The 8404-nt window shown below is 41.9% G+C and overlaps 1 long non-coding RNA gene across 10 annotated transcripts; it reads left to right on the forward strand.

The window, feature by feature from the left end:
- The first annotated feature begins 239 nt into the window (after window positions 1-239).
- On the forward strand, window positions 240-7961 carry LOC125508977. 10 transcript variants are annotated; one of them, XR_007283894.1, is made up of 8 exons: window positions 240-643; window positions 746-839; window positions 921-1096; window positions 1363-1480; window positions 1555-3294; window positions 4633-4683; window positions 4889-6337; window positions 6785-7961. It is a non-coding gene; the product is annotated as an uncharacterized LOC125508977 (long non-coding RNA). The 10 variants fall into 10 exon arrangements; XR_007283889.1 differs by having other exon boundaries at window positions 242-643; window positions 1555-4683; window positions 6785-7166; window positions 7330-7961; XR_007283890.1 differs by having other exon boundaries at window positions 243-643; window positions 1555-4683; window positions 4889-5142; window positions 5370-6337.
- Window positions 7962-8404: the final 443 nt, after the last annotated feature.

Raw genomic sequence — 8404 nt, forward strand, 5'->3', positions numbered from 1 at the left:
GTTATGAAATACCGGTTGGTCAAATCGTAGAGCTGTATGATTGTTGTAGATGTATACTATAATCAGAATCCTCAATTACACATATCATAATCTCTACTTCTAATGGAGCAGTTGGTACTCTCCACCGATCAATTTTCGTCCCACTAGAGATGGTTAGTTTTCGTCCTCGATCGCTATACTACCACGATACCAGTTGTAAAACGCTACGGTTCATGGACAGAAAATCGTCTTACAAAATCTACAACGGTTAACCTAAAAAAAAAATAGCCAGAAGCTCGCACCCGAATCCTCGTGCCCTCGACGCGGCCTCGGAGACCCGCCATTGCGGAACCCCTCCATCTTTCAGACCACATCGCCGCCGCCGCCGACCTCTCCCAGTCCCTCTCGTACCACGCCGCCGGCCCCCCTCCCCTCCCCTCCCCTCATCATAAAGAAGGAGAGACAGGGATGCTCTTCCTCAGACGGCGGCGGCGGCCAGATCGAGCAGGGCAGGGCACCACACGGCGCTCTCCGATCCGCCACGGTCGCAAGAGGAATCGCGCCGGATGGGAGAGGACCGTCTGCTACGACTGCTTCATGCGTCGTTGTTGGAGATGCTCGCGCGCCGGGAGCTTCCTCCGCTCTCCCCCTGCCCCGACCGTAGGTGCTCGATCTCTCGCCCTCCCTTCCCTTCTCCTCTTTGATCTTCTCTTCTATTCTCCCCACCTGATGCGCCATCCCTTTTCCCTTCCACGCACACACGCAGACGCAGCAGCAGCGCACACCGCCATTGGTTGTGGCTGGTTGTACCTCGGAGCTCCTTCCTTCCTGCTTCCTCTGATTGCGCCTCCGGGGACTAGGTAAGCCTGTCCCACCTGCTCTCTCAACATATACACGTTTGGTACTACTTGACTAGCATGAGAAATCTTAACTTTTCCTAGCGATGAACTTGTTTTCTGGATCCCAAATGGAGGATGAAGTTGAATATATATACTACAGCCGGATGATCAAGTCCAAGTATTCGTATGTTGCTATATTGTTAGTCACTAGCATGTGCCCATGGCACCCAAGCTGGCGTAGGCGCTGCAGATTGCCCTCTCGCCAAAGCCTCAACCAGGTGTGAATCCCTCCTCCACTTCTTCTGGTTTGGTTTATCTCTGCATCTGATGCGGGCGGTTGTGTGCAGTTTGCTATGATATATGTAGAAAGGACCACAACTTTTAATTTTCCCTTGTTATAATTTGTACATGAAGTCATGAAGACTTCCTCTGTGTATGAATTTGTTTTCAGTCTCATTCGACACTCTCTATTATGGTTGAATTTGGTACTTTTATTTCTGTGCAAAATGAGGGCAATATAATGTTTCTTTCATACATGATACAGCTGGTGAAATAGCTGCAGAATTACAGTGTACCTCAAATTTCATAATTGGGAACTGCAGTCATGGGTATCTTGTGGCTTCATCAGTTCATCACTATCTTATAAGGCGGGAATTACTCAGGTATGACTCACTAAACTATGGTTGAGGTTTTGAACTTTTTTTCTTTACTGATTATGTTAGAATATTCATTGCAGCACAATATTACTCATGCACTGGAAAAGACCAAATATCCAGATCGAGACATACTGGAGGAAATTTGATGAGAAGTATCATTTTTCTTGTCAGTTTACTTCTGATATAATCGCTATGAACACTGTTGATTTCATAATCAATGCACTTGATGTTTCACGATCTGTACTGCAGATTTTCAGAACACTAAGGGCATATCTTGGCTTGGAATGCTGATGGTTGGGCGAACGTCATGGATCATGGCAAGTGCGATTTTCAGAACACTAAGGGCATATCTTGGCTTGGAATGCTCATGGTTCGACGAACGTCATGGATCATGGCAAGTGCTCCTCTCCACTTCCCCTCCCTGCTAAAAATCAGTTCCAATTGTTGTACAAGTTTCCCGATATGGCTTTCTGAATTTTAATTTGTCGCTTGTTCTGTCGTACTCGGTGGTTATTGTTTGGCCTACATATAGAGGTAAATGTTTTGTATGAGATTATTTATCCGGACCTCACCGATGATTACTTGAACTCAGGTTGGACAACATATGAAATGTTAAATTTAGCAAGATATTGCGATTCGATTTCTCTTTCAATGTCATCATCCTGCAATGGATGTGTATGTCTATTTTGTCATCTAGTTGCGATGCATGGGCACTTTCATTTGATTATACAGTTCTACTGCGGGAAGGGAAATATGGACTCTGGATGTCCATTTCTGAGGTGTCAATCTGGTGCTCGGCTATATAGTACAGGGAAGAGTTCTTCTAGATCCTAATACAGGTAATCTGATTCATAGCTTAGGCGCATTTTTCTTTATTCATAGTTAGCTAATAGCAATAACATCTGCACTTTCCCTACAACCTATATTGAAGGTAAAGTAATGATTTCACATAGGCACTTTCCCTACAACCTATATCGAAGGTACTAACTGCAATATTTTCCATATGAACCTGATAAAGATAGTACTAATACCTTGAATTTCTACAAAGAATAGGTGACACCAAGTTGCCAACCATCTTTGGACCTGTCATCTTTTTCCCCACTAGGGCGCTTCCTTCAAATTTATCAATTTGGAGACATGGGTGCCCTCAAGTTGACACGCTTGTTCTTATTGTTGCTTACGTATGAATTTCCTGAGAGCTGCTTACGTATTTTTTATTCATGAATTACATGACCAATGAGTCAGGTGTGAAAATGCTTTATAAATCAAGACAACCAACATGCTGAAATTTTGGAGCAATTGCTGAAGGAAAGTACCACTTACTCTTGTTTCAAGTAGATTTCATCATTTTATTCTTAGAGTCAGCTACATAGTTAATATTGCAAAACTTATAGTTCATGGTGAAGGAAAGTACCTATTGCAAGTAGACTTCATCATCTTATTCTTAGAGACAGCTACATATGGTTAATATTGCAAAACTTAAAGTTCCGGTTTGTGATATGTACGTCCCCCTCTGCAGAAATGCTTAATACTACTATGAGAAAAGTAGGGAAATGCTCACCCTCTGCAAAATGTATTGGTTCGTCTCGCGGTCTCACCCCCAAAAATAGAGGAGAGGAGCAAGGAGCTCCTCCATCACACTCGTAGGCTCCAAGGAGCCCGTCGCCATGCATGGAGGAGAGGAGCAGGGAGCTCCGCCGCCGCATAAGGTTATATCCATTGTTGCATCTTGTAATTATTAATTTGGAATAAATCATGCAATTGGCATTTATATAAGTTTGTAGGCAAACCAAGTCTGCAACGTTTGAATATTATACTCGGTGAGTTGCTCAACTACTTACAGTCCTATTACTTGAGACTTATACTTGATCAGTTGCCGTGTACATTATTATGACATAGATGAAACCATGTCTATGTTGAAGCCAGATGGAACTGACCATCTAAACATATGTCAAATTATTGTAGTACATGCTTCAGTACTGCAAGTTGGAGTAGCAAGTAAGTATAAATCAAAAGAAAGTATTGCTTCAGTACTGACCATCTAAAAAGTTCAGTTGTTTACTGACATGTGCATCTTGTTCATCCTTTTGTTATTGAATTTGGAAACGCGTGTAAGGTTTCCGTATCTTGAAGTTATGAATACTGAGAAGTGCAAGCCTTTCTCTTCTAGAAAATTACGGAATTGGCTCACACACTATCAAATAATTTGATGCACTCTTTTTTTATTTTAAATGGTTAGGAGGAACAAGTGAAGGCTTCTATTTTGGATCAGTTCTTTTATTGCATAGTTGGATAACAATTTCTTAATGATTATTAGAATGATACTCAAACATATGAACGTTCTCCATAATCAGATTAAATCACTCCTGCAGCCTGCAACTGTAGTAAATAAAATTATTTAGATTCAAGCTAAAAAAGAATTATTCAGATTCTACCATGTATCTACTTACAAACTAAAAGAGAATGTAACCATATAATGATTATTTAGATTCAAGCTAGAAAAGAATTATCCACACGCCAACAATTTAGGTAAGAGATTTACGCCCCGCTTGGAATCGGTGTATCTATATCCTGTATTTATTTTACAAGTGTATTTTACCGGCCACGCTTGATAATCCACCTGGATAAAAAAAGATGGATGGAGGCGTGTAAATTTTACAGGTGTATAGCGCTCTGAAACGAGAATCCAATCAGGCCCTTAGATTATTTGTGTAGGTTATTATAATATATAATGCAGAGATCTCAGGGTATAAGGTGCAGCAATAAGTCTTGGTTTTATTTTGCATTTTGAGTACTGAATTACAAAAGATATGATGCTTGCACGTAATTTCAGTGTCATGATAATTTTCACTTCACAAAAAGATTGAAACATTGCTCCTACAACTGTGGTACCTGTTTGCTGTGATGGAAGGTTACGGGTAAGCTCACTTATCACAGGAAAGAAATGATTGGTTCAGTGTGCTTCACGAAATTAACTTGCCACTGCAACACAATTTACAGTTCATCAGTTTTGAGCCTAAGTTCCATTTTATTGATGCTTCCTTTATACATAGATTTATTGGCTTGCCTCTTCCTCTGCCATTTGATTTCCTTCAGATTACTTGCATCATAAATTTCAAGGTTACAGATCTGGCACTGAATGAGACAATCATTATTAGGATTGAAGGATGCTTCAATGATGCTGTCAGCAGTAAGAAACACTTGCAAATGTATGTCTCGTCTGTTTAAACGTGCGCTCTGTAAATAAATGTAGACAACTGTCACAATATTGATTAGTGCAATATTTGAATAAGTAGTAGTTTTAGATTTTGTGTAGTTGTATAGTATCTCAGTTATGAAATAAATAATAGCCTTCCACGAAATAGTTTTTTTTGCGTTGCTTTTTATAACTCAATTCATTTTCTTATTTTATAGTATTAAAACAAAATGGCCTGCCGAGATCAATATCGGTGACATAGATAGCTTTAATGGGATGATGAAGCATTTGACCTGAGACGAGTGTCGGGAGGGGCTAAGCATGATTGCGACGAGGGCGAGACGTTGCTGCGACCGTGACCGCAACCGGTGGAGCGAGGCGCCGGTGATCGTGTTTTCCGCTGGTGTTTCTGATCTGCCGTGCTCGGTTTTTGGCAGCTTCGATCCAATTGATCCCCTCCAGAAGCATTCAGGTGAGTGAGCAACTTACGCTCCACCAATGCAGGCAGTGGCGGAGCTTAGTGTAGACCAACAGGGGCCATGGCCCCCCCTTATTTTTTGCATCCATTGAAGAATAGGCTACATTATGAGCCTAATTAGTGTTTAAACTACAAATTAGCCCCTCCTTCCCTATTAACTTGGTTCCTTTTCACTAATGGCCCCCTCTTGAATTACTCTCAAGCTCTGCCACTGAATGCAGGCGTCTAGAGGTTCAACTGCGTGGGCAGGAGCTCGGTTGGTTTGCTTATATGCATTTTTTTTCTTCAACATTGGATTATTTTGGTAGTTCATGCATGTCCGTCCTCTTTATATGGTTTTTCTCATAATTCACGCCCCAAAGATAGGTTCTTTTAGTTACTACATATTTTAGTTTTTTCTGCTTACTGTCATGTCCACTTTCTTGTCTGATTAAGCAACTAATATATGAATATCTGTGCACAGTTCTACCATTTTTGCACTCACTTATGGGGCCATCTATGTTGAGTTTGTTCTGCTATTCTCCAACTTAAATCAAGAATGCAGTCTCATGTCATTGTCTTTGCTAATACAGATTGTAATGCAATCCAATTGTAGTGTCATGTTTCAGCTCCTTTTATTTTAATCGTGATGTGCATGGTTGTTCATGTTCTCTTCTTGCCATGCACTAATCGAAGTGTACATGTAGATGCTCAAAATTGCTTATCATCAAATTACTTGACTTATGTACTGCTTGGACTTGTTTAATTAAAGAGACGTCTCTTTAAATTGACTATATTTACTTGTCACACATCATTTGGGTCTTTTGCATTGCCGAGAGTTGTTACCCGAAAGTTCATACATTGTATAATTTCTTGTTATCCTTCTGTGCATGGAGTCATCTTCTGGGTAGTACAATCCAGGTCGACCATGCTGAGATAATCATCATTTTAATTATGACAGCTTACCAAGTTTAATATTTCAGTTCTCCGAAACATAATCTGATTATGACAGCTTATCAAATTTAATATTCTGCACATGGTGAACTTCATCAAATTAGGATACGGATACCTACTTGTTTTATCATTCTATCAGCAACCTAAGCTCTTACTATAAGATATTAAACCCATTTGTATTTCAGACCTTGCACGCTTCTGATGGGGAAGAAAAAAGTGACTTGTCCCTATGGAGACAATGGATCTCTGTATCAAGGTGATGTTGGTTCGACAAATGGATATCTCTACCTTTTGTTTTCTAAAGAGTTGTGTCTGAAACATGGTGGAACGACGGGGAAATAGAATAGAGGGTCTATAATGAAAAGATGTTTTATTTTGAGCACCATGTAGAACTTGTTCTCAGTATACTATGCCATTTTTCATATGTTAACATGTGCTTCCAAATAAGTTCTATTAGTTTAGAAAAATGTAATCCTGCAAAAAACAATTCCACATTTAAATTTTAAATTTTATTATATATTGTATACGAGCTTATTTTAATTTTTTTAATTTAATATATGTTTATATGTTTACTTTTGAAGATCAATATAAAAACCATTGGCTTTGTATGTTGCTTTAAAAATGTCGATTGACTAAGTTACTGACATAACTATGATGGACTGAAATTAATCGAGTTTTATACAAGGAAAATGATTCCTTTCAGGCTGCCGGCGGAAGCTTACGCCAGTCGCCCGTGATTCGTTCAATCGCGTCTCATCTACCGGTTCTCCCTAATGCACACATCCAGGCGATTCAATCCCCTCCTTCATCCTTACCTCATGAGGAAACCGCCAGCCACTCGTTCTGTCTCATTCCTCTCATCTCTCAAGCTCGTTTTGTCCCTCTCTCACAGCACCTTTTTTCTCCTTTTCATCTAGCGTCACTACCGGACGTAGTTGCGAGGGTGAATGTGGGGGGCAGGTGGCGAGCCGAATGCAAGTGCAAGTGAGGCGTCTGGCGACGGGCAGCAAGGACGAACGCGTGCACGAGCCGTGCTGCTGCAGGAGGCGCCGCAACGTGATGCAACTGAGGAGCTACAACCGCCGGTTAGTGAAGCTGCAACTGTCAGATGGTGCCTACATTCAGACGGCCGGCAACGATGACTGCCCGACTGCCGGCTGCGTGTGGAGACAAGCATGGCGAGATGGAAAGCTGCGACAGGCAAAGATTTTTGCTGGAACCGGTGACATGTTTTGTTGGGACTGACAGGGCGATGTGCTACGACGGTGACGCAGGGGCGGCGACGGTATGTTGGGACCGGGAAGACGAATAACTTCAACCGACAATGATATTTGCTGGAACCAGTGGCATGTTTTGTTGGGACCGGAGGAGCGACGTGCTTGCATCGGTGACGGTGTGCGGGGACCAGCAAGACGAAAAGCTACAACCGCCAATGATTTTTGCTGGAACCATTCATGATGGCACCGCGACACGTGACACGGGGGGGGGGGGGGGGGGGGGGGGGGGTCGCGTTTTTGCTGCACCTATTATCATTTTTGCTACGCCCGATGTTGAAGATGCTATGGTGACGGGGCTCGTCGCTGCAACCATTGGAAGGCCAGACAAGTGCTTCCTGCTTCCTAGGAAGGCAAGGAATCAAGTACTGCAACGTCCGCCACTTTTTGCTGCGACAACCTTTGGATGGGCGCAGCGAGCCGCGGCGCTGCAAGCGGTCGATGAGGGGGTCATGCGCTATCTTTCCTACGACGAGGGACGGAACGAGCACCGAGGTGCCTCGAGCTGGTGGGCGCGAGATGAATTTTAGGCGGCTGTTCCATGTCTATTTTTGCTTGTTATGACAGAGATGGAGATAGATTATGTCGATATTCAGCAACGATCTATCACAAGGGTCCTAAGACGATGTTTTTGGAAGAGGCTAAAAATTCATTGAATTTTATACAACAACACAAATATATATATGTGTAAATGAAAAAATAATTAAAATGCCCGTGGCAACGCATGGGCATGCAACTGGAGGTCGTCACTCATCAGGTTGCAACTACACTTTCCCCTGATTTCTTCTCAGTAGTTTATAACATGCACTTTTATCTTCTAAAAATATTAGGGTTGTGTAAATATTACTCGAATTTAGTCTATTTTGGACAGCCCAATAACTATTTCAGAAATTCCTAATAAATTCTAGAGGCCCACTTAGCCCATTTGTGCAAGGCAAGGGATACTACTAAAGTTTAGTCCCATATTGCTAGTTTAGTGGGAGTTGGACCTCCTTATAAGGGAGGTTCTTTCCCCACTTGTACGAGCATGAGAACAAGAGGGATATCCA

This window comes from Triticum urartu, chromosome 5, assembly GCF_003073215.2.
Source record: "Triticum urartu cultivar G1812 chromosome 5, Tu2.1, whole genome shotgun sequence".
Classification (NCBI taxonomy): Eukaryota; Viridiplantae; Streptophyta; class Magnoliopsida; order Poales; family Poaceae; genus Triticum; species Triticum urartu.